The sequence below is a fragment of the Podarcis pityusensis genome (assembly GCF_964106645.2).
Source record: "Podarcis pityusensis genome assembly, chromosome: 8".
In the NCBI taxonomy this organism is placed as follows: Eukaryota; Metazoa; Chordata; class Lepidosauria; order Squamata; family Lacertidae; genus Podarcis; species Podarcis pityusensis.
Genome location: NC_138033.1, coordinates 53,025,362 through 53,052,432, shown reverse-complemented (window position 1 = coordinate 53,052,432; position 27,071 = coordinate 53,025,362). Strand labels below are relative to the sequence as shown.

General features: G+C 42.2%; 1 long non-coding RNA gene across 1 annotated transcript; it reads left to right on the top strand.

Moving 5' to 3' along the window:
- The first annotated feature begins 10,646 nt into the window (after positions 1-10,646).
- Positions 10,647-15,599, top strand: LOC308483617. The gene is made up of 3 exons (XR_013989734.1): positions 10,647-10,777; positions 13,259-13,348; positions 15,397-15,599. It is a non-coding gene; the product is annotated as an uncharacterized lncRNA (long non-coding RNA).
- The last annotated feature ends 11,472 nt before the right edge of the window (positions 15,600-27,071 follow it).

The window sequence follows — 27,071 nt, the reverse complement described above, 5'->3', positions numbered from 1 at the left end:
TCCTCTGTTGTCAGCACATCATGATCTGCAAGGAGATATTTATTGTTGCAAGCATATGACGCTCTTGCACAACCCGCATGAGACTTCCAGAATTATGCCCAATTACGCTAGACAAATTTACACTGGCTTCTGTTTCTCTCCCACAGCTGATATGTAGTGTGAGGAGGCATTGGGAGGTTGCTCCATCATCTAGCCCAGCCTTTGCCCACCTGATGCCCTCCAGATGTTTTGAACTACGACTCCCTTCTGCCCCAGCCAGCACAGATTTTGAAGAGCTGTGGGCATCAGGTTAGCAAAGTCAGACCCAGCCTATAGAATGACTCGTATCTCGATTTCAGCTTCTCCTCCTCCTCACAGCGCATAGTTAAACTATGGAATTTGCTCCTGTAAGATGTAGCAATGGCTATCAACTTGGGTGTCTATGAAAGAGGGTTAGGCAAATTATTAGAAGATAAGGCTCTCGTTGGCTGCTAGCCATGGTGGTTATGTTCTTTCTCCACTGTCGGAAAGAGAACGCCTCTGAATATCAGTTGCTGGGAATGACAAGAGGGGAGAGTGCCTTTGCACCCAGGTCATGCTTGCAAGTTTCCCACGGGCATCTGATTGGCCACTGTGGAGACAGGATTCTGGACCAGGTGGGCCTTTAGCCTTATCCAGCAGGGTTCTTACATTCTTAAGGCACATGCCTAAGTAGATATTGCTGAAGTAAAGCACAGACTCACCAACCCTGCAGTTTTCAAGGCAACTGATCTAGGAACTGACCCAAGGAAGGCTAGCATAAAGGATTCTCATGCATGTTATGCTATCGTCCAACAAAATCAGGATTTTCTTGTTCCACCTCACAGCTATTGAAAAATACCGTATTTTTTGCTCTATAAGACTCACTTTTTCCCTCCTAAAAAGTAAGGGGAAATGTGTGTGCGTCTTATGGAGCGAATGCAGGCTGCACAGCTATCACAGAAGCCAGAACAGCAAGAGGGATTGCTGCTTTCACTGCACAGCGATCCCTCTTGCTGTTCTGGCTTCTGAGATTCAGAATATATTTTTTCTTGTTTTCCTCCTCCAAAAACTAGGTGCGTCTTGTGGTCTGGTGCATCTTATAGACCGAAAAATACAGTACTCACCAGCAACCTGCTAAACCAATAGTCAAGCCTTCAGAAGATTGCTTCTAGATAGGTGAAAAGGTTCAGCTGATAAATGATGATGGTAAAGTCCTCCCTTAAACTAATGCCATATTCTGTAAGTGAAGAGATTCCACATTTTTCAGCTCTAATCTTGGAAGTAAGTTGAGTCGACTGAGACTTTCTTCTGAGGAACTTTGCATAGGGCTGCAGTACAAGTGAACTTGAATGCAGGATTGTTACAAAAGCTGTGATGAAGCCTTGTGGGTGGCTCCTGCAATGCCCCATAAGCCCTCCTAGAGAATGTTCAGTGCAGGACTTTAAGGGGCAGAAGTTAATGCCATAAAAAGAGGGGGCAGAAATATGTTTAAAAGCAGCCGGTTGGATAAAATGGAAAGGAAAATGTCATAGCCTTTTTTGTTTATTTTTTTGGCAAAGGTTTTGATTTCATCTACTTGGTGGAGATTTGAGAGGTAAAAAAATCTCAGCTGGAGAACATTTGCATGAGCTCCACCAGCTGCAGACTAACTGGAGCTCAGGGTTGAATATCTAGCTGCCTTGAAGCTCAGCCTCTGTAGGGTGTGTGGCCATTTAAGAAGTTAGTGGCGGACGTGGAGAGGGGGTGGGGGGAGGTGACTTAGGACATATTAGTACTTAACACTTGGCAGAAAGAGTGTTTCAGACTTCAAAGCCCTTTCCCATCATTAATGATTTAATCCACACAGCATCCCTGTGAGGCGAAAAATGTTCTGTCCTAGGTTACTGGAGAACTTCAGAAATCGAGGGAGTTGAGCGTCGATAGGGTAGTACATAAAGCATGAGCCTTATTGATCACATCTGTACCTCATCTGTGGTCACACGGCGCGGACTAATCCCCTAAAGCTTCTCCCAGCATGCACTGAGCTCAGTGGAAAACCTGGTAAGAATTCTGTAGGGTTAACCTCTCCCTCAAGTCACTTGTCCCAGAAGCAAGGAGTCAAAGAAGGCTAACTGCAAGAACCCATGACTAAATGTCTTTCATTTGTCCTATTTGTTTCATTTTTCTCACTTTCATTGCGCAACTCTTAATAACCTGTACATGATGAGGAAAAAGTGCTTCTAAAAAGTTTTAAGAGCTGACAAAAATGCTGCCAATTAGATTATCAGAAACATATTCTTTAACTACATTGGGGGGAAAACTTTGATCAGTAAATACTGCATGCCTGTATATTCTCTCTCTCTCTCTCTCTCTCTCTCTCTCTCTCTCTCTCTCTCTCTCTCTCTTCTCTCTCTCACTCTCTCTCTCACACACACACACACACAAGATCTGTATCATTACAATTTTCAGAGTCTCAGGGCCCTGCTATGGTGTAACTGTAAGCAACACTATACACTACGTGGTTGAACATGGGTCTTGTTGCTTCTGTTTTTAACTAACTATAGGTTCACAGAAACAAACAAGCATAATAAACCATGGTTTGAAACTGGTGTATTTCTACAACCCATAGTTAAAACAAAGCACAATTTATCAGAATTTTGGCATGATGCTTTACAGTGGTTAGATAAAAATGGAAGCAGAAGCTTCCAATCTCCTTCTTGTGGCTGCATCAGAAAGAAACAGAGGAGGAGGAGCATATAAGCCCCAAGTTTATAAGGGGACAGCCATGGGCTTTTTCTGTACAGTTCCCTCTGAGAACAATGAAACATCACTCCCATGAGGACATGCTCTGTTCTATTAACATTTAACAGCAAGAAGCCTCCTGCGCTAGCTACTTCAGGCTGTCCGTGCCTGGATGACTTCTGGAGCTTTGGAAAAGGGGAGGGGAAAGAGAATGGACAAATTCAGCATTGTTGCCTTCAGACCATGCAGTAATGGGATCTGCAGGACTGCAGAGTCTAAAGCAGACTAAGGGCTTGTCCATACTTCTGTTTGGTCCATGGCTTCTAGGCATGGGTCTGAGAGGGTTTTCTTTGGTACCTCCACTTTTACCTGTAAACCCGCTGTTTACAGTTGATTTGGAGCAAACATCAACCAGCAGATTAACGTCTGTTCCATTACAGCACTAAACAGTAGGTTTTACTGTGGAAAGTTGCAGGAAGAGAAGAAAAACCTCTCAGGCCCATGCCTAGCAAATAGAAGAAATTGTGGGAGAAAGAGAAGTCTGGATGAACCCTAAAATGGATTCACAATCTGATCTGAGTCACGATCCACCCAGATCAAATCAGGTGAGTCCACTTTTCAGTCCAAATTCTGGATTGTTTCTCCATCTAACCCTCCTACCCATCCATGCCTTCGGCCACCGTACAACAATGAGGGAACCTCAGAACCCACCAATAATTTCAAGAAATTCTGAAGTGTCCTGAGAATGAGGCAGAAAAATTGGAAATCTCTTTTAATACTACTACTAATAATAATATTTTATTTATATCCCGCCCTCCCCAGCCGAAGCCGGGCTCAGAGCGGCTAACAACAGTAAAATAATACAGCATTCTAAAATCAATTCATTATAAAATCAGTTCAGTTCAAATTGATGGCAACCATTGGGCTAGAGTTCTGTGAAGAAATCTTCCTATTTTGCAATGGAAGGAAACTTTTGAGAAATTGGAGAACGTGTTTTGGCACTTGTACAGTTAAACAGGCATTTTTGAATGGTATGACTATGTGGAGCCTGGGTGCACCATTTAAAAAAGAGAGAGGGGGAAAAGAAGCCTTTGCCCTTGTTTTGCAAACACAAATAAAGTGGTTGTGATATATGAAAGTATGCAGAGGCAGCCTGCCATTATGTACTGATCCATGTACTTCTCGTTACATTCTAATTTGTTTGGAAGCTCAGTGCCAACCACTCATCAACATTCTTGGCCACAGAGCTCCAGGGAGATGTGATTCATGTTGTATCAAAGAGCCTGGCAGCCTCTTTGGCCCAGTTGTGGCAGTTCACAAACAATGTGTTCCATGAAACTCCCACACCCAACCCAAAAAGATTTCACAGAAACCATCCATCCTGTCTGAGTGGGAAGTGGACATTCTACTGCATTGTCATGCCAACCTGAAGTTTCACACTGCATTGTTCCCAGCGTAGGATCATCAGTGGGTGAGGTTTTGTTTTGCATAAATCTATGCTCAAGGTCTTCGTAGAGGTGTCCAACGAAAACAAAAACTACAGATCCTAATGGCATTGCGCACTGTGGAAAGACTGGGTTGTATCCAACTACTCAGAGTAGACGCATAGAAATTAATGAACCTGCAAGTTATGTCCATGATTTAAATGGCTCGACTCTGAATAGAACTAGCATTGCATACAACCCATTGAATAGTTCTTTGCCAGTGGAAATGTATCAGTTCGCTAAGTCAACAAACAGGTGAAACCAGATAAGTTTTAAAAACCAGGTTGTGTGTAATGAGGGCCCCTCTAGCTTGGAGAGTTTTGTTTTGTTTTGTTTGTGGATATATTCGGAACTGTCCACACCACATTCCGCTTTATTCGTTATTCTGTGGTGTTTCCCCAGTGTTGCTGCACAATTGCTTTCTGGGAGGGCACTCTTGCACTTTAGCACAACAAAAGCAAGATATTTTTTTTTAAAAAAAATGTGATATGAAAAGTTGCAAGATTTCATCAGGAGACTATGTGACATGTACCAATTGGTAATGAAGCATTATGTCTGCCCCAGAACATTTGCAGGCATAAACAGCATTGAAAGTGGGATTGTATGTTTTACAAAACCTGTACCTTCATGAGCACAAATAATTCTGAATGCACAATAAAAAGGACATTTGAAGGGGCCCTAAATTAGAAAAGTGGTAACAGTGACAAGAAAATAAACTCTGTACACATGTTAAAATGTTCATCCTTCCATTTACAATGAAAATGGAAGAAACAAATCAGTCTTGAAAATGGAACAGTACAAGGACATCTAAGCCTTATGAACTCATGCATAGTCACCTTTCAAGTTCTTAATTTGTCCAAATTGTTAATTTGCAGTTCTAATCAGGGTTCACATTTGCACGTCAACCAGCCAGTGAGTCACAGAGTGAAGTGAACCCGCAGACTCAAGAATGTAACTGAAAACCAATCAGACTAGGTTCAGAACATATTACCATCTCCTGAATACTGAAGCAAAACATTGTCTATTAACTTCAATGGGTATACTCTGAGTAGGACAAGCTTTGGATATCACACACTAGCTTTGTTCCTGACTTTTCAGAGATGGGGAATTGGTTGGGGATCAAAATACAAAATGCTCACCACTGGTCCATATCTACAAGGTCTGCTCTGCTTAACAAAAAAAAAGTATAGCTTTACGTGAACATATGTATCATTACTTGGGCTTCTTATACCAGTGTATTTCTCAAAATTTGTTTCAATAAATTATTCCTTTTAAAGGAGGGAAGAAATTGAATGGAAGAGCTATTTCCACACTTGCATTTGGTGGCAGCATGTGAAATCTGCATGTCTTTAATTTGAGTTCTTTGATCTAAGATGATTAATTCAACTTCTTTAAGTTCATTAAAACGGTTGATAGAAGATGAACAGTTGTCAGCGGCTGTTCATTTTTTCACTGGATTATCAAGATTATGTTTTGTATTGGTTTCTTCTAATTACTCTGTGTAATTTTTTTGTGGTTTATTGCTACCTGAAGTAGGACAATGGAGAGGCAGGATATAAATAGGGATGAACTGCTGTTCTGTTTCAGCTTCACGGGCACTCGGTCATAGATCCTGTCCCATTTTGTGTGCACAAAAAGTCTGCAATTAAAATGTACACACATTGTGCACATTGGCAGCATAACCTTTGCGTTCGTGTTGGCACTCTGTATGAAAACTACACATTTTCTGTGAAATTCACATTTTGTGTAAATTGGTTAATGAATAATACAGTGGTACCTCAGGTTAAGTACTTAATTCATTCCGGAGGTCCGTACTTAACCTGAAACTGTTCTTAACCTGAAGCACCACTTTAGCTAATGGGGCCTCCTGCTGCCGCCGCGCCACCGGAGCCCGATTTCTGTTCTTATCCTGAAGCAAAGTTCTTAACCTGAAGCACTATTTCTAGGTTAGCGGAGTGTGTAACCTGAAGCATATGTAACCTGAAGCATATGTAACCCGAGGTACCACTGTACATGGTTTGGGTGCACCTTTTGCACCAAAACTGCATCACAACATCCAAAGGAGTGAATAATCCAACTGGGAGTTTTGATCCACATGGAAGTTTGGAAACATCAGATTGGATGAATTCCTTTTCTGTATTTAAATATAGATAAATATAATATACATTACCAAGTATTGCATTTTCTTGAATGCCAGACTTTTTTGTTTTTTCTTTCATTGTTACTCCAGAAAACCAGAGAACCTTTGAACTCTGTGATCCTGGATGAAACTACAGAGATGATCCTTGAGAAGCAGAATGTTTAATTGCCATCCATTTCAAACATGCCTTCTTTGACAACAAAATGCAATTAAAGAAACCATCATTATCATGTTATGGTGCCTCTAGGAGGTCCTGGATAATGTGGAAAGGGCACTGCAAGAGTTGCTTAACCTTCTTAGAAATGAACTTCCTTAACATTTTTACATCTTCCCTTTGGTTCATGTCGGTCACAATGATGAAACAATTTAAAAGAGGAAAGGTCATGGCAAGACGGTGAACTTTACATGCAGCGCTGTGCCGTAAAAGTCTCCTGAAGTAGCAGCAAGGGAATGGTGAGTCTCATGCTAGAAGAAGGAAACAGTGGGTTGGTTTTAGCATTGGGGTTGACTATGATCAGAATAATAGATTTGGATTAAAGGGGAGGTTTTTTGGGGGGGGTTGTTTTTTAAAAACCTTTTTAAAAAACACCTTTGGAATTTAGGTTCTTTCTTTCATTAGAGACTCGCCAAAGCTTGAACTCTTGGATCTTCCAGAAGTGATGTAGGCTGAGTATTGTTTGTTTTATTTATTTTCAGACAAACTGTCCTTCAGTAGCCAACTATCTCCAGTAAGTAATTAAATAAGTAAGTGAAAGAAAGCAAATACAAACAAACAAATATTCCTGACAGATAGGCAGATAGGTGATAACTAACATAGCACCCTCAAAATATTGTTTCATTATGTTTCCCATCATCCCCTGACTATTGGTAATGCTGACTAGGGCTGATGTAAGCTGAAGTTTAGCAACCTCTGGAGGATACTGGATTGTCTACCCCAGAGAGAGAGGGAATATTTATTCATGTCCAGGTGTTTGCTTTATCTTATTACTTATTTACAGGGATCAAAAGCGACTTTAAGTGCTCAGCTCAGATAACAATATGTTAATTTTCCTCCTCCATACTCTGTCCCCTGAAAGATAGATATATAACTAAGACTTGCCAATGAATATTTACACACCATAATAATATGGCAAAGTTGTAATTGCTGGTGTGGGTTTTTTGCTTGCTTGCTTGCCTGCTTGGTGCTATCTTTAATCCCATCTCCTCAGCATCTTTGGAACCAACTACCAGATGAATGATCAATGGTCTGTAGGCCAAAGTAGTAAAGGGGAACTAAATAAGTAAATAAATGGGGAGATAAATTATTCTTTATGAATGATTAGCCCAGTATTGTTCTCATTACAAAGAGAACAGATGATTTACATTTCTCCTTACAGATAATCAGCAGCTTATTGGTGTCCTAGTGTGACACGGAATGAGGCTCTGTCATCTGACTCTATCATTTCCGAAATTCATCACAAAACTACATTAAATATCGTATGCACCATGTAATTGTCTGCAATGAACACCGCTAAGACAGTAATTGTGTATTCAAGAGTTAATTTATTCACAGCAAGCCCGTGCAATGTAGATATTAATCTCCTGGAGTACACAAACTGTTGTTCAGGGTTAAAGTATTCACTCTTCCTGCAACATAAACAAGTCATCTCCTTATAGCTCTTCACATAAATTGCTAACTTACCACCAGGGGTGAATTCAGGATTGGATAGGAGGCCAGCAGGAGCCTCTCCTTCCTCTTTGCCATTTCTGTCCATTTCAAGCACTCTATTTACAACTACCCAGCAAAGTGAGCACAAGGTAGGCAGGAAATCCTTTTCAGTCTCTTCACTCTTGCTACTGTTTGCTTCCATGCTCAAAGTAGGCAGCTGAACAGGAAGGAACAGCAATGGGCAGCAACAACAGGGGGGTAGCAGGAGAAGTGGGGGAGTCTTAATTTCTCTCTCCTACTCCCTGCCCCTCTCTTCATTACCCATTTTTCCAATCTTCCACATTCCACATCAGTTTGTGATTTTTAATATAGTCCACTTGAAGATTAGTCCCCACTTGAGTGTGCATTTCTTCTTACATGCCCATTTATTACTTGACTAAGATCTTCTCAGAGAAGATGTGGAAATAGCAGCATACAAGAAGCTACTGGTAAGGCAAGCAATAATTTTTGCAAGCATTAATTACGCACAGCTTTGAGTTGGAGGAATGCATCACAAAAGTCAGGACAGTGAGAATTGCAGCAAACAGCTGCAGTTGGGTTTGTGCATTGTTTAGGAGTGCACAAATTAGATAAATTCTCAACGCAAACTGAACTGAACTTTCAGTAAATGGTCAAAAGAAGAAGGAAAACCCCGGAGAATTTTCAGTCCAGCACTACATTGCTTATTTCTAGTGTCCTGTTGTCCAAAGAACACTAAACATTTTAACATTGGCTCTTGTCTTCTTCCCATATGGGGAAGTGGGAGACTTTTTATTTAATTTGGCAAAACTGCAACCAAGCGTACTTCAAAGTAGCACTTAGTCTCACCAATAGTTTTGGAGAGTGGTGACATTGCTTTATTGCCTTATGACAAAGGAGGCCATACCACAATGGGTTGTACAAGATGTGGTTCTTTTGTTTTGTTCTTGCTTGTACCATTGTTGGAAAACCTAAGGAATAACCAAATAATATATTTTAGGAAAAAATATGACAACCAAATATCAACAGATTTGTTATTCTAGTGATGCAAACATTGAATCATTAAACTGTAGAGTTACAAGGGACTTCAAGGGTCATCATCTCAACACGTGGTCTCCCATCCAATTTGAAACCATGCAGGACCCTGCTTAGCTTTGCTAGCAGTTTTATCAGGAAATCAGCTGGATGAAAACACTTTCTTGGGGATGGAGAGCCTATAGCCTTCCAGATGTTGAGTTCAAATGCCCATCAGCCCCAGCCAACATGGCCACTGGTGAAGGGTGATGGTCAGGGATTATGAGACTTGTAGTCCAGCAGCTTCTGAAGGGCCACAGGTTCCCATCCCTGCACTATCTAGAACAAACATGAGCCAGCCCTTTACTGTTTACTCTCCTGAGTCAATTATAATGTATAATTATGAAAGGAAATAGTGCAAATGCCAAAGCAAAATTGCCTCTCTAGGGAGATACAGATCATAATTAGTTGAGGATGATACTACCTGCATTTTAAAAGCACTTATAGTGGATTAAGATAAACTACGCACATTTATGAGTATTACATTCACCAATGCCTTCAAAATCTAGGTATGCCCCTTTATTGATTTTGGGGGTTTTGTAGAGTCAAATAAACTGTCTAGCAAACAAAGATCAAGGTTGGCACAATAAATATGTACCAGTCAGGTGACGTTTGATATGACATGGAATTGTTGGCAGACCAACTGATGATGGCCTTGGTCCATTTCATGATGAGACTGCTTGCTAAGGTCCAGTTTTTGCATCCAAAAGAAAATGTATTTTCTGCCACCAAGGTTACAAGGATCAACGGTAGCAAAAGTCAAGCCATATGCATGCATCAGCAAACTATCATTGAAAGTGGGTGATAGGGAAATTGTCACCATCTGGGTGTGGTTTGACTATGGCTTCCACATTCCCTGACTATGGCCCATGGACCCCAACAACATTTGAAGGACCCCACACCAAATTTAAAGTGAGGAGGGAAGTTTTAATTCTAGAATGGAAAATTACTTACCTACTTCTTACCACTTCCTGCTTTAAACAATGCCAGAACAGGACTTTCCAGTCTCTGAAGTTGGCAAAATGCTCTCAATGACTCCTCCTTATGCCTAGGTGCCATGGCCTATTGACCATCTACTGACACGCCCCCCCCCACACTAAATATGGAAAAGAATTTAATATGAAGTGACTGAAATGGGACAAGTGGTTATGAATAGAGGGATTTCTGAACCAGACCTTTCCTTTTTCATGCTTCCGTCTCAAGGGGAAAGCTTTCATTCCAGAATGATAAGATTAGATACACTTTCTTACAGTCGTATTCTTCACCCTGCTACACTTTAGTCAAGAGACTTTAATTTGGGTGCTGTACAGTTGCCTAGTGATGTCTTCATCAGCTGTTCAAAAGCTCCGGGTCAGGAGCTCAGAGATTTGAATATATAATTTGGCTAATTGACTCAAGTGTCCCTTTTGACCATAGTCAATTTCTACTAATTAGAAATAAGGATCATTAGCTAATGTGTGTAAAGAGTGCTGAGGAGGACGTGTTGCAAGAAGGGCTGAGTGCTGCATTCAACACATGAGACAGAAATGATCTTCCTTTCTCCCTGTTACCACTCGGAATTCGAAAAGGCCCCAAACTGGATGAAAGTGGCCTGAAGGTCAGTTCTAAACTCTGTATTCTGCACATGAAGATTCTTGCCTGCATATGCACAAGCATAAAGCCCAGCACCACAGTTCTGATCTCTGAAATAAGGTGGGTCCTAAAAATATGCATCTTAAATGTCAAAAACTGGGGGGAAGTGTGTCTTCAGCTGCATAATGAAGATGCCGAATAAGTTGGGGAAAACTCATGAAGCTGCCTTATACTGAGTCAGACCATTGGTCCCTCTAGCTCAGCATTGTCTACATGCTGACTGGCAGCAGGTCTCTAGAATTTTCAGACAGGGGTCTTATCCCAGCGCTACCTGAAAATGCTGGAGATTGAACCTATGACCTTCTGCATGAAAATGTCGGTGCTCTACCATTGAGCCATTGCCCTTCCCCTGACCTGGTAGAATGCAGTTTCCTCCATCCTTAGAGTGTGAAGCACTGCGTGACTCATCTTCTATTCAAGTGGTCATTGAGCCTAGGCAGAGCATGGGATGCCTATGCCACATAGTACCATGCAGACCACACCATTGCTACCGTCTCCCTGCATGCATGCATATGTCACCGTCTCCTACATAACCCCAGCACAAGGACCTCCTGCTGCAAAACTGTCATGACAATAAGAGGCTCCACCAAGCTTACACAACCACAATGCAGACTGGCCTAAGACTAGCTGCAAACAAGGAAGTGCCAGAAATTGCCTGGGCACCCACCTTATCCAAGACCCACCCTACTGGGTGTTGTTCTTGGGCTTTGCTTAAGGATTTCCATAGGCATCTGATTGGCCACTTTGGAAACAGGATGCTGGATTAGATGGGTTTTGGTCTGATCCAGTAGGGCTCCTCAAATGTTCTTGTGAGTAATAGGAAGGAAGGGCTGTTGCTTTCATGCCCTGTCTGTGAACCCCCCAAAATAATCTGGTTGGTCACTAGATCATCTATTTGGCCACTGTGGGAACAGAATGCTTGACTAGATGGCCCATTTGCCTGATACAGCAGCCTCTTCTTATGTTCTATGCTGACATCTAAGCAACTTACTGTTGGGTTTTTTCACCAAGGCTGTAGGGGTAAATTAGGTCACCCTGTAAATCACCAAAAGCTGCTTCTGGTCCAGCTCCCCACCTTTATGAGAAACTAAAGCATTATCGATCCGTGAACATGCACTTTCTTTGTACATCACTTCAAAAGTGCCCCCTTATATACAAAAGCTACAAAGAGTATCAGGAAAGCCAGCTCAGGTGAAAGCCTTCCTTACCCCCCACCCCCATTTTTTTTCAAAGAGTTAGATCTTTGGAAAAAAAACAACACATAAAAGGAAAGAGAACCAAAGCCTCTATCCCTCCCTCCTGATAGTCAGCAAAGCAAAGCTGGTGAAGCCACAGGGGAGCCGCCATGTAGAACCTGCTGTTCTCACACAGCTCAAGCCTGGCTTTTGAGGTTTGCAACCATGACAAATCATGAGTTTCAGAATACCAGTACGCCGGGGATGGGTCATTCTTGTGTACTACTCGATCCCAAGAGGGAGAAAAATCCAGAGGGAAGATACCTGAGTGACATTTCAACTGACACATCGAGGAGTAGCAGAGACAGCTTCTCCGCTGTGTGCTGGGTTTGGTTGCATCACTACCGTTGCTTCCAACCCTAGGACAAAGCATTGCTGCTGTTGTTGTTGTTGAATTATTTGTACATTTGCATGTTTACATTTATAACCCAACCTTTCCAAAGAAATCAGGACACTTCTCAACCTTTTGAAAAAAGGTTTGGGGTTTTTTTGTTTTGGTTTTTTAAAGGTGATATTCAAATTCATGGATCTAACTAAGGCCACATTCATTCCATACATTTCAACCACTATGATTCCATTTTAAACAGCCATGGTTTCCGTCTCTTTGTTTGTGTAGGGTACTTTCTTTGCCTTGGCGTTGTTTGGCAATTGGGATACTTCCTTTAAAATAAATAAGTGAGATATAAATGTTGAGAAATAAACTAAGGGTAGGTGAGGGTGAATAAAAATGAAGATTGTGTCCTGCTTAGACATTTGTGGGAGGCTTATCGACTGAATATGAACAAACCCAAGTCGTATTCATGCCTTACATGGGCTTCCCCCAAGGAATTCCGAGAGCTCTCATTTGTTAAAGGTGCAAGAGTCACTAGGAGACCCCTTATTCCCCTCCTACAGCTGCAATTCTCAGAGTGGTTTAGCTATCAGTCCCTCTTCCCAAGAAACTCTGGGAATTGTAGCTCTGGGACAGCAAATTCTGCTTTAAATGTATAGTGCAGATGAGACCACTGCTGGAGAGGGAGAGGGAGCCAACCCACCACATCCTGTTTATTTGGATTCCTGACAAAATACAGCTGGTATAGGTGGGGTCCATACACAATTTCAGCAATCTTTGGTTAGGGGAAACAGAGGCAAAATGGTTCGGCTAGCAGCCATCTGCACTGCCTGACCGAATCCTTCAGTCTCTCAAAGTGACTGAGATACCAGCGGCATCCCTCACATCCTTTTGACCAGTGCTTTGCCAAGAAAAGGAAAGAAGTCTCCACATTTCATAGTGAAAGGTCATATCCTTCCCCCTTTTATTTTCCAGGGAGTATTGCACCAAAAACATCAACACAGTCAGAGTTTATTCATCAACTGGCAAGACAACACAGAAAACCAGCTTACCCAGTGGCTGCATGTATGCCATAATCATGTTATCACTTAATAAATGGTTGTCTGTATGAACTATTACAACTTAGAGGCAGGATGGTGGGTGGTGAGGCATTTTTCTTGGCAGGACTTGGTGCACAGGGTTGGTTGCTCCTTGTGAATAATGGTCCTTTGCAGCCACAAAGGAACATTCCTAAGATCAGAGCACCAGATTGTTGGAGTTTGGAGGTGGAATAGGGTCAAGACTTCACTTATTTTATTGGCAAATGGATAGATGGGAGATAGAGATCCATGGAAGCAGCCACTGGTAGCATCAGAAGCAGGGAAGGTCTGATCCTACAAACGTTGGGTTATAACTCCCACCAATCCAACCAACATGGAATGATAAGAGTTGTAGTTGAGCAACACCGGGGTCTGTTCCTTAGTTCAAGAGCAGAGGACCTGATTTGCCTCCAGAATGCCCTAGGATCAGTCTGGTGAGTCCAGTTAAAAGGATCTCAAAGTAGACAAAACAAGGCTAAATGGACCAAAACCTGTGTAAATATATGGTAGTTTCATATGTTCATATGGACCAGTGGCTAAGTGGACCAGTGTGGATCAATGGCTAAATGGATCAAAACAAGACTAATGTATCAATGGCTGAATGGACCCATAGCTAAATGACTAATGGGTCAATAGCTAAATGGACCAATAGCCTGTCTCAATATAAGGTTGTTTCTTATGTTCATATATTATCCATCATATATTGCAATACAGCAGATACCCATCCTAGGAAGAAAGTAGGTGCAAAGAGTGGGTAGTCTGCTCTCTCCATCAGTAGTTAGTTCCAAAGTTAATTTAGAACAGAGGTGGGGAACTCTTTTCAGTCTAAGGGTTGTATTCCATTCTAAGCAACATTCCAGAGGTTGCATGCAAGTGGTGACTGCAGCAACGGGAACATCTAATGTAAATATTACAGGAGACAGGAGACTTCTCACCCTCTCTCTGTCCTCTGTTCAGGCAAGCAAGAGGCATTCTCAGAATTCAAGAATTCTCAATGAAGGTGCAAGGCAAGGTTGGTGAGAGATGTTGAGAGAGGGGATGTGACCAGGAAGATGATGGAGGGACCAGATAGAAAGACTTGGAGGGCTGCATTTGGGTCTCGGCCCTGACATTGCCTGCCCCTAATTTAGAACATGTATCTATTCATACACAGCCACTGCTACAAGTGTGGGATCCTCTTGGTTTTCCAGATGTTACTAAGCTGCAACTTCCTTCAGTGGGTGGTGTGTTTTAGTCCTGCCTTTTAAAAATACAAACGAGCTTTTGACTTTATTCTATTTTAGTTTTGTTCTGGTTGCTTCTGACTCCAAGTGGCCAGCACTTGTTGCGATTCCTGCATTTCAAGGGGGTGGAATAGATGACTCTTGGGATTCCTTCCAGTTCTACAATTCTATCATTCTAGGATTTATTTATTGTTGTAAAAAATTTTGAGATGATGATGATGATGATGATTATAGTCGGAGCCCCTGTCTGTTGACCATGCTTAATGGTGCTGAGGTTTCCCACATCTACACCATGTTTATAGATGGGGACCAAGAACTGGAAGAATGCCCAGTTGGTCAATTGACCATGGTCTTGGCCAAAGTCATGCTTCCAGGCCATCTTTCATCACCCTGGTGCCTGCCTTCCAAGTGCTACTGGACCTCAACACCTATCATTTCTGACCATTAGCCACACTGGCTAGGGCTAATGTGAATCCAGCAATGTCCAGGGTGAACAAATCTTCTCCAGACTCATCTCACTTACCTTGCCACCAAACATTCCAATGAAGTTGTCAGCCAGTCCACTTAGCTTACAACTAAGTAGTTGTACCTATGTAGCTCCTTAAGGGAAAAGGAAAACAATCGAGGGGGAAAGGCCGGCAAAACTCTGGGAAATAATTAATTTCCCAGAGAAGTTGAGACTGGTGCATTTGAGAGCCCAGCAAAACACAGAAGGTTTGAGCATCAGCTAGCGCTGGTGTCTCCGAAAACTCAGCAAGCAACAGGAGATCAAGAACCCCTTGATATTTATTTATCTGGTGTTTTCTTTCAGATCTTGCAATATGACAACACATGTCAGTGTCAGTCGAGGTCCTGCTGGCAACACCTTGAAAACTATGTGGAGGTACAGAAAATAAACAGCGCCGGCTGTGATTTCAGTGATAAAATACCAATGTAAGGGAAGCCTCTTGGGATCCATAATCTCAAATTGTCACGGGATAAGAATTGTCTGTCTTTTTGATAAAAGATGTCAAGTTTCCCCTTCTGGGTTTTAAAGAGAAAGAAGCACTTTTTTCTTCTTATTATTATTTTTAAAAGCTGGCTGTATACCAACCAAGTCTGCAGAAGGGATTTGCTTCGTGGTGTGACTGTTTCTGCTTCAGCCCATCTTTTCCTGTAGACTTTGATATCACAATCCTATTTGATAGTCCAATCCCCACATTTTATTTTTTGTTCAGCACATTTAATTTTACCAGCATGGACTAAGGGTGACAGATCTTAATTACTGTATACTTCAAAAGGCATGAGATGAGCTTTTATTTTATGAAAACAAGAACAAACCTGCATTTGTAATTAAACAAACAACCAATTAATTAAGTTGGATGGAAGATTGATTTTCTTTGTTGTTTGTTTTATGGATTACACTGGGCAACAATTTTTTACTTTTTGAATGTTGTCTAGATTTCTACAACTGATTTAGGGTATTTTTGCACTGCTGAATCAGGAAATGGCATCCGTTTCTCTCCATCAGGTCAGGTTTACTGTAAACTGAATGGTGGGCATTGATAAAGCTAAGTACACATAAATTGCATGTTGCTTCACCATTTTTCAAACTTCAGGGCTTGAACTTCCGTTTCTTGGAACTCCTGGAATGCTCAGTGGCAGGGAGGTCTCTCTTCAGAGTCCAACAGTAGTCAGCCATCATGACTGCGTCCCAGCGACCCTGATACCTGGTCTCCATCTCTTTCATGTCCTGATAGAATCTCTCCCCCTGCTCGTCACTCATTGAACCCAGGTTCTCAGGAAACCGGTCCATTTTTGAAAATAGGTAATGCATCTTGACGCTCATGTTGCAGCCCAGGTTTCTGAAAGCAGTCAGCATCTTGTTGACAAGTTCTTCATAGTTTCTGGCCTTATTGTTGCCAAGAAAGTTCTTCACTACCAGAACAAATGCCTTCCACGCTTCCAGTTCCACTTCGTTCATTGAGTTTCTGAACTCTGGATCTCTGATGAGCTGACGGATCTGAGGACCGTCAAAGATGCCACCTTTCAACTTCTCCATGGTCAATCCTGGAAAAGCCTGGCACAAGTAAGTGAAGCAGTAACCATCCTTGTCCAGAGCCTTGGTGAACTGCTTGATTAAGCCGAGCTTGATGTGCAGCAGTGGGAAGAGTATTCTGTCTCTGTCCACCAAAGGGTCATTGATGACGTTCCTTTTTTTGCAAGGCACCAGTTCCTCCCGCACAGGCCAGTCCTTCTTCGTGTAGTGCTGAGCACGGTCCCTACTATCCCACATGCACAGAAAACATGGGTACTTGGTGAAGCCAGACTGTTGTCCCAACAAGAAGTTCACCATCTTCAGGTCAACACAAATAAACCACTTATGCTGATCATAACCAATTTTCTCCAGCAAATACTTCACCGCTTCATAGTTCGCCTTCGGTGTACTCGAGTGAGCCAGGGATATAGAGGCAAACTGGTTGCCGTTGTGTAGCAGAACACATTTCAGTGATCGCTTGCTGCTGTTAATGAACAGTCTCCAATCTTTGCGTTCGTACTGTGGCACTCCAAGCTTGAGCAGAAGCTGTGCAATATCTGCACAGTACACCAAGTCCTTCTCTTCCAAGAAAAAACGGAGGTACTCTTGATGCCTGTTGCGGAAGAAGCTGATGCGAGCACTGTCAGAAAAGAGGTTTTTTCCCTTCAATCTGGATGCCAACAGTTCGGCAGAGTCCTTTGACAAGCTGAGGTCGCGAACTAGATCATTCAACTCCTTTTGGGAAAATGGATGTGGAGCATCATCTTCAAGAACCACTTCTTTTTCTTCATGTCCTTCAACACTGGAGGCATCTTCGTCACTAATGTCAGGAAGTTCTCCGAAAATAGGCACTGGAATTTCATCACAATGAGCTACAGGACAACGTGCTGATTGAAGATCAGAATACTTGAGGCTGCTCCGGTTCTTTCTGTTGATCCCAGTCACATCAACAGTGCACCAATTTATGGAAGATTTCGAGGTTTTATGACTTCAAACTGTTCCCTTTTCGACATAATCACCCAGAACTATCGGACCTGAATACTTCTTGTCATTAAAATAATCATTTCCAATCAAAACAATTATTCGACATGGCATTTTACCCCCACCAACTTCTTCTAAAATGCTCCACACAAGCGTCCATGTGAACAAAAACGTAAAAAAACGACATGTGGCCATAGCTCAGAAACTTGACCTGATTGAGCAAAACCAATGTGATTTTTTGATTCAGTGCATCAGATTCATCCTAAATCAACTGAAAAAACGCAGACAACAAATTTGTTGTTGACCAGTGTTATTATTACTATTTCTTAAGAGTGCATTAAGCTTTCATTCTGCAATGCTTTTTTAAAAAAACCAAATCCTCCTGGAACCAGTGGCCATTTTAGAATATTTCAAATAACTCACCTATTTCTGGATGTCTGAAATAATTTTTAATTTGCTGTGACACTATGTAGGCTTCATGGGAGAATAAGGATCCTGTATAAATGTATGATGGCTGTTACTGCCCTTTGTTGACAGGGTACGTTTATGCATGTTTCTTCAAAGTATGTCCCACTTCGTTCAGTGGGGCTTGCTCCCATGTTAAGTGTTACATTATTTTGGTGAATATTTTCTTCTGCGTAAGTTAATAGGTGTAGGATTGGACTGTTAGTTTTGAACACTGCAATGCTGTGAAATCATCAAGAGTGGAGAGATTTGCATGATATTGGGAATTATTCAAGGAGTGTCAGGAGACAGATGGGCAAATATGTCAATTTCAGTTCCTCATTTTCCTACTCTAGATTTCCACATCACTTTGCTTTTTAAAAATCATCATGAAAATTCATTAGTGTTTTGATGCAAATTTCTCCCAAAAAAATACACTGTATGGGATTTCCTCCAAAGTACACATTGTTTGCAATTCAATTTTCCCTAATGTGTTGCATTCTTGTATGTTGCTTTCAGAAATAGATGTGTTTATATGCACATGTTGTGCTAGAATATGCTTTTGGGTACACATTACTTGGCTGGAGAACTGCATTACAAAATTCAGAGAAGGACACCCAATATTCTTTTCTTTTCTTTTCTAAAGTACATTATGATCTGTAAAAGCTACTGAATAAATTGCTCTGCGACTCTCCAGGCATTCCAGCATGGTGTTGTCTTTGCTCATGTTCTCACCACCTACACAGGGATGGATGTGCCAAGATATTTAGGTTGGCTTCCTTCAAAAGAGTGGGAAAAATGGGCTCAGCCCTCTGTCGGTGCTTCAGATGGGGCTGCTGTTCCTGGCAAGGGGGGAAAAACTGCTGGCATAGGACCTGCTTTTGCTTCTCATATGAAGCCCTGGCACTTATCTCGAAGCTGTTGATTACTTGGAAGGGGAGGGACAAGGTGGTGGGAAGGGAGGCGTGTTGCAATCACAATGTGTCCCAAATTGACAAAGTGCACTGTGGAACTTTGGAATTCGCTCCAACAAGAAGCAGTGATGGCCGCCAACTTGGATGGCTTCAGAAGCAGATTAGACCAATTCATGAAGAACATAAAAACATCAGAAGAGTCTGCTGGGTTAGGCCAGTGCGCCATCTAGTCGAGAATCTTGTTCTCCTAGGGGCCAACCTGTTGCCTGTGGGAACCCCACAAGCAGGACCTGAACACAAGAGCACTCTCCCACTGTCCTGTGGTTTCCAGCAACTGGTATTCAGAAGCATTATTGCCACCAAACATGGAGGCAGGGCATAAATGGGCTAGGACCCACTAATAGAGCTATCCTCCCTCCATGGACTGGTATACTCCTCTTTTAAACCCATCCAGGTTGGTGGTCATCACTGCCTTCTGTTTATGTGCTGTGTGAAGAAGCACTTTTATCTGTCCTGATTCTGTGTCCAAGTGAAATACAGTGTGATGTCATTCTTATATTTTTATTATATGCACACACAGAGAGAGGGGGGGAGGGAGATGTGGTAGAGATATCAAAATTTTATTGTGTATCATTTTTACCCCTCTAACAGTCATGGAGGATCCTGGGAACTGCAGTCATATAATTGAAGAGTTGGAAAGGACTATAAGGGTCATCTAGTCCAACTACTTGCAATGCAGGAATCTTTTTGCCCAACATGGAGCTTAAACCCATGACCCTGAGATTAAGAGTCTCATGCTCTATTGACTGAACTATCCCAGAAAGCTCCATGAGGTGCTAAGGGTGCTGGGAACTGTATCTCTGTGTGGTCAGCACCCTTAACTAATGTGAGTTCCCATGATTTTGCAGGGAGGCCATGACCATTAAAATGCTATAAGAGTGCTTTAAATATCTTGGTTGGATGTGTCCTGATCCATTCAGCAAATAGACCATTCAGTGGTGCCCATTTGGTTAAGCCAGAGCCTGAGCACCTTGTGGGTTTTCGTCTGTGCTTCTGAACACTTTTCTTGTTTCTGTAGCATTGTTTGCAGAGTACATCAGACCTGGAGAACATGGAATGCAGTGGCCCATCCCTGCTTATGACAAGCAGAGGATAAATTAATGTTATTGCCCGGTTGATGCATATGTGGGTACAGAATATTCTTCTTTTAATTGAGCTGGCTCTCTCTGTAATTGAAAAGCACAGCTAACACAAAGGCAAGACTCATCACAACAGCTTGTCTCCTGTCACAACCCTCTAGTCAAAGAACGTGAAGAACTCAAACAAAAATGGGAGACTCAGTGACATGGAGGAAAAGCCTGTTGATGCTGTCTGTGTGTGTGTGTTTGTGTGGTGTATAATGTTGAAGTCATAGCTGTCAACTTTTCCCTCTTCTTGCAAGGAATCCTATTCAAAATAAGGGAATTTCCCTTTAAAAAAAGGGGAAACGTTGACAGCTATGTTTGAAGTACAGCTAATGCCTGTGAAAATATGATCCCTGTAAAGTTGCCACCATATAAATGTTCTTTCTGCAAGTCAGCTTACAGATGAAGGAGAAGGAGAAGTGCTGGATCACCACTGGTGCATAATTGGTCAATTGATGTTAGATGCTGATAAATATTGCATTTATTTGTCACCTTAACCCCCAAGGAGCTCAAGGGTAGCTTACATTGTTTTCCCCTTCCTCAATGAATCCCCACAACAGGTGTTTAAGCATGTGTGCAAACCAAGTTTATTCTCTGCAAAAAATAATCATTGGTCAATGTGAGATAGTAAGCCATTTCAGTTCTTGCATTTCAATGCTATTTGGTCTTAATTCCAACATTTCAACCTGCTTCACTCCTTTCAGTCACAACAAGAGCTCAGCTGGGTGGGATCAAAAGATACGCTCTAGCCTAGCAACATGCTTCCAACAGCAGACCGTCAGATGACTCCAGGAAATCAACAAGCAAAATATGAAGTCAACACCACCATGGTTTCTCACCAGTGGCCCACATCAAGTGGCATACCTCCTAGGAACATTTTAGCAGGATGTGGCTCTCTAGCTGTTGCTGGACTACAACTCCCATAACCATGACCATTGGCCACGCTGGCTGGTGGGAGCTGGAGTCAAACAACATCCAGAGAACCACAGCTTTTCCATCCTGACAAGTCAGGATCATGCATTTTTGCCATTCTGTATCATAGCTAGTTGCCTCCTCTCTTCCCTGAATTAGTCTATAATCTCTTGAATCTTACAATCATGCCCATTGTGAATGATCTCAAGCCTTTTTTTGTAATTCTCTGCACCCTTTTGGCTCTGAGAAAAGGTCAAGTGGCCACTTCAGCTGAGTTGGTGTCTTTGATCCCCCTGCTCTCTTCCCAGCACTGCACTCCTTAGAAGTAGTTTCAGCACCTGATTTATTAAGAGGCGGGTGGGGCCAGGCAAGTCTGTCGCAATCCCCACGAAGATGATAATAAATCTGATTCTCATATCACAGGTGGTGCTGATGTTTTTGCCGGATTATGCTGAAGTTAGCAAATCAAACACAAATGTTTCTACCTTTCTTTTTAAAAAACACAATAATTTGTTTTTGCGTGATGGGTGCTAGCAAACCAGGAGTGTGGTGGAGAACAGGTTTTGCAACACTTTTTCTTTTATAAAAAACACACACACTTCCATACTAATAAATTTTATTTTAATAAAAGAGGGGTCAAAGAAGCAATAGTCCAGCTATTTTTATGCCATGCTGTCTGGGTTCAGTTTTTTGTTAGCCCTTTAAAACACTGTCAGAGGCACAGATGTTTCCTTATTGGCAAAAAAAAAGTAGTTACTTAGCTACTTAAGTAGTATTTTTAACCTGCTCTTCAGAGGGGGGGAAAGGCTGCCAGAGCAGCTTACAGAGATCATTAGTATAACAGTTCTTACCGTAAGGCCTACAGTCTAAAAGACGCAACACAAAAGGAAAAGGAAATGAGAGGGATGAGGTAAAAAGCAATCTCTGGAACTTGAGTATGGTTCAAAGTTTTTGTGAGTTTTCTTTCCAGGAAGAGAGGTGGGGAGCAAGTTCCCTGCAGCATCTCCTTCTCTGGGTAACTGACAAAGCCCAGTTGGTCTCCACCTTGCCATGATATTCTTCCCAGAAGGCAAGGGAACAGCTTTCTTGTGTGGCCTTTGGTACCTTGGCTGATGGCTAGGAAAATTCCATGCCATTAGGGCTCCCACGCACCTTCCAACATTTGGGCAAAGAAAATCAGGACAGGGTGGCTGGAGAAGGAGGGAAGAGGCAGCGGAAGCAATGGCAGGGGGGCTGCTTTGCTGGTGGCAGGACCCAGCAACGGGGAGCAGTGGCAACACCACTTGCCCACCACCTGACCCCACTTTGCCTTACCTATTATAGTATAGAGTTCTCTTAATCAGGCACTTTCTATGATAAAGACAGAATCCATGGTAGTGGCTGTCCTGGCAAAATAGCGACAATTGGAGTGAAGAAGGTATTACGTGAAGAAGGTCTCAGGTTCAATCTCTAGGTTGGGTTGAGAGAAACACCTGCCTGAATGAAAACCTGGAGAGTTGCTGCCAATCAGTGTAGACAATACTGAGTAAGATGGACCAATGGTCTGACTCAGTATAAGGCAGCTTTCTATGTTCCTATTCTAATGCAATGCTGCACATTAAGTGAAAGGGCCGTAGCTCAGTGGTAGAGCATTTGTTCTGAATGCAAAAGGTCTCAGGTTCAATCCTCGGCATCTCCACTTAGGGTTGGGAGAAACTTAAGTCTCTTGGACATGGAGAGCTGCTCTCAGTGTCAGCAGAATGCCCTTCCTTGGAACAAGGAAGCTTGAGAGAGCAGGCAGGGAAAGCTAGAGGATGGAAATAAACTTTGGAAACTGAGGTTGTCATATAACATATAGTATATATTAGGCTTACAATTTACACAGGGGGTGGTTTACATTCTGTGGATCACTCCTAAAGTCAAACTCATGTATAGTCAAGACCTCTTGGGTTCAGTGGCAGGTGGGGTTGCCAAAGTCATTTTCCCCAGAACCCCACGCCCTTTTAATTTTATTTTTAAAATATTGTCACATGTGTAAAGCTGACTGTGCATACGTTAAATGCACACAAGTTGTATGTAAAAGGCAAGAGTCTGGTTAAAGGGAATGTTGACTGGGGAATGCATTCAAAGCTCCAGTGTCCTTACCTGGGAGTAAGCCACAATGAAGTCAATGGGGTTTACTTTTGAGTAAACATATATTGGATTGCACTAATTTTCTAATCCTCTTTTCCCACAGTCTAAGCTATTCTTGCAAACACCTTAACTCTGTGCCCATCTAAGTCAACTCCACTCCACCCACCTGTTAGGCAAGATTTTGCAAGTGCAGTATCAATGTCACCTCCCTACAGTTATCTTCCTTTGCTCCTGTTACACTTTCTCCTCTTCTTTGCACTGATAGCTACACCACTGAAAGTGACCTCTTTCGTTTCCAGACAGATCTGCTTTTATGTCTTTCTATCCCCATCTCATTGTTCTTCAAGCTCCCCTCCCGCTTTACGCATACTTTGCCAACATTTCTCCAGCGGATATTGCGTGCATTTCTCTAGTTCGTGGATGGCTAACCGGTGGCACTGAAGGTTTTTATTATTTATTTCATAGAATTTATGTACTGCTCAATTGCAAGAAGAAGAAGCCTCAAAGCAGCTTACAGAAAGCAATTACAAGATTCAGAAAATTAAAACCAGCTGTAAACTAAAAACACATCAGCATTGTGAGATGTTTGGAATATATTCTAGATATATTCTAGATATCTGTAAAAGCTACTGAATAAATTGTTCTGCAACTCTACAGGCATTCCAGCATGGTGTTGTCTTCGCTCAGCAGTGGTTAGGGATGATGAGAGTTTTAGTCCCACAACTTCTGCACAGCCACAGGTTAGCCACCTCTATTCTTGGCTGACTCAGCTCCATGCATGCCTGTTCATCAGTTGAGAACAGCAGCACCAAGTGGTGACCTGCGTATGCCAATGGTGCATGAATGGGGTCTTCGGTGCAATTCCACATCACTTTATATGTAAACCATTTTAGAGGAGATGCTTCACACAAGTCTGGGTCAAATGTTGAAGCATGGTGGTGAGGAATGAGGGCATCAGCATTTCCCAATTATTGGGAGACAATAATTGTCTGAAAGGGGGGATAAAAAGTGGGAGGGAAGCTAATAAATAAAACAATAGGAGAAATGTTTTGGGGGTTTTTTAAGCAGTGTACTGACACAGAAGTGTGACAACATTCTCCTTAGAACACGGTTATGATTATGATTATATTTATTACCCTCCTTCACTGGCAAGTCCCAGGATGGGTTACAACAAATTAAAATTTAGAATTAAAAAGAATGGATAGTCACAGCTGCCTCTGTGTGCAGCTGAATGTAGTGGTAAAAGCCCCAACTTTGTTTTAATGTATGGTGGCCCCAGAGATCCTCTCAAAACTTGAAGGTGAGATCCCAGTATTCAAAAGAAATAAAATGGTAAATAATCCCGCTACACACTTTCTTGATGCTCTCCAATTTTGTAGTCTTGATTTTTTAGCTGGTGAGTTTAACCTGCTTTCCTTGACTCTTTCAAGATTGGCAGCTGATTTGCATTTTAGAAATCTCATAAGCAGCACCATCAGTGGTATTCATCCCATATTTGGAAAGAAAATATGTCATCAGCGAGTGACTGAGTAGAAAAGTTCTGGTCTGTGGACAATAGAGAGTGAATGGAACAGGTGATCTGGTTTACCTAGAACAGGATTGTCAACATGGTGCCCTTCAGGTGTGGACTACAACTCCTATCATCCCCAGCCAGTGTGGCCAATGAACTGGGATTATGGGAGTTGTAGTCCAACAGCATATGGAGGGCACCCCCTTGGCTACCGCTGGGCTAGAGCCCTAATCTATAGTGTCATTGACATCTATATTAATACAGGCCTAGAACATGGTATCTGCTTCCTCACTCTTTTCTGGTTGATTGGTTTGTGGCAATAAGGAAAGGCAAAGCCATGTTTGAAACATACAAGAAACTGACGTGCTGAAATTTAACAGCCTTCCCCAGGTCTCAGTTGCTGTTTGTGCAAATTAGTATCCAGGCCACTTTACAAGTGTATATTCTTTGCCCAACAGATGCTATTCCTGTCTCTGGTGTAAATAACATAATGAGACAAAAAGTATGGCATGGTGTAAGCCATTTCATAACAAAAAGAGGGGGTGGGGAGCCACCGGGTGAAGAAATAATTAAATCAACCTGTTTGAAACAATGCTGGAGACTTGAGCGATATACCATTACACGTTCCTGGGAAGAAGAAGAAGACGAGGAAGAGAAGAAGAAGAAGAAGTGGGGAGGGGAAACCACAGCCAAGGAAGTGGAGAATGTTTAGCTGCCAACGTCAGAAGCAAGGGGATAACATTACTCGCTCAGTAGCTTTGACTTTGGCACCAACTTGAGTGTCACAGTATTAAAACAAAAAAATGTTGCAGCTAACATAACATTGCAGACAAAGAACAGATGATGCAGCTCTTCTGCCATCCATCATGAGCGGCGTTTCCAACTCCGGGGCTTCTACCGGCGCTGACATTTCAGACAAAGTATGTGTCAACCATATTAAATAATATACCAAGCTGCGGGTTATTAAGTGTGGGGTAACTTGACCACAGCAATTAAAGAGAGATTAAAGTATAAGGATCAACGGGCTGTGTGGCGTGCACCACTTTCCCCAGCAACATGTGGGAGCCTTGAATATTTCAAAGTGTAAAAGCCACATCAGAAAGCAAAAGATTAGTCAGTCAAAATCTATTTATTTTTCCCTCCCCTATTCTGCCTACCATCTCCATGCAGCAGACACTCTCAAATACTACTTGGTCATTATCATTGTTCTGGTTATTATGCATATACATAAAAAGGCAACTAAGACTGCAGTCTTAGAGACACATACCTGAGAGTGCCGTTGAACTGAATGTGGCTTACTTCCATGTAAACACATGGAAGAGAGTGGTGGGCAAATCTTTCGGTTTCCATTTCTCTCCGTTTTCCCCTGTTCCATTCTTAAGTTCAGTTCTCCACATCACTGTGATTTAAAAATGAAGCCCTTGTGAAAATTCATCAGTCTTTTTGTGTGAATTTCCTCTAATATACGTGTGTTTGCAAAGCAATGGCCCTGAATAAAATTCATTTTGGAATCTTCTTTCCCCTAATGTGTGCATTCTTATGCACGCTTGACCCCCAAATGTGTTCATTTGCAGACATTGTTTGGCTGGAACAGTCAGAGACAAGTGTGTTATGACAGGTGGTGGTTCGCAGATTGTTTAAGAAAGTGTGGATTTGGCAATTTTACCCTTAAACCAATAGCTGCTAGCCACAATAGCCGTGCTCTACCTCCACGGTTGGCTCTTCTTAAGCTCTTAAAAGTGAACTGTAAAAAAAATCTCCTCCATCCTTAACCTAAGAACATGAGAAAAGCCTGTTGGATGAGGCCAGTGGACCATCCAGTCCTGTGTCCTGTTCCTCATTGGCCAGAAACCTGCAACCAGGAGCTGAGCACAAGAGACCTCCTGGAGTTTCAAGAAACTGGTATTCAAAAGCATTGTTCCCTCTGACTGTGCATAGCTATCATGGCTAGTAGCCTTTGACAGCCCTCTCCACGAATTTGTCCAGTCCTTCTTTAAAGCCATCCAAGTTGGTGGCCATCACTGCCTCCTGTGGGAGCTCATTCCATAGTCTATGTGCTCCATGAAGAAGTCCATCTTCCAACATTCAGTCCTGTTAGATGGATGTTCTAGTGTTATGAGAGAGAGAAACCTTTTCTCCATCCACTTTCTCCATATCATGCATAGATGTTTCTCCATTCCCACAATGGCCTTCATTGACAGTGTCCCTGTATGTTGCTGTCCTGTTCGTTCCAACTGCAGCTCTTCATCTTCTCTCGGTAATTTTATTGGGCAGAAGGGGAGTTAGGGCCCTTCACGGCTTTTGTTCGAAGCGGTTGTAATGGGATGGGGTAGATTAATACATCACCTCTAGAGCAAGACAATAAGAGTCCCAGCATGTGACATATTTCATTTTTCCTCTCACTTTATTTTA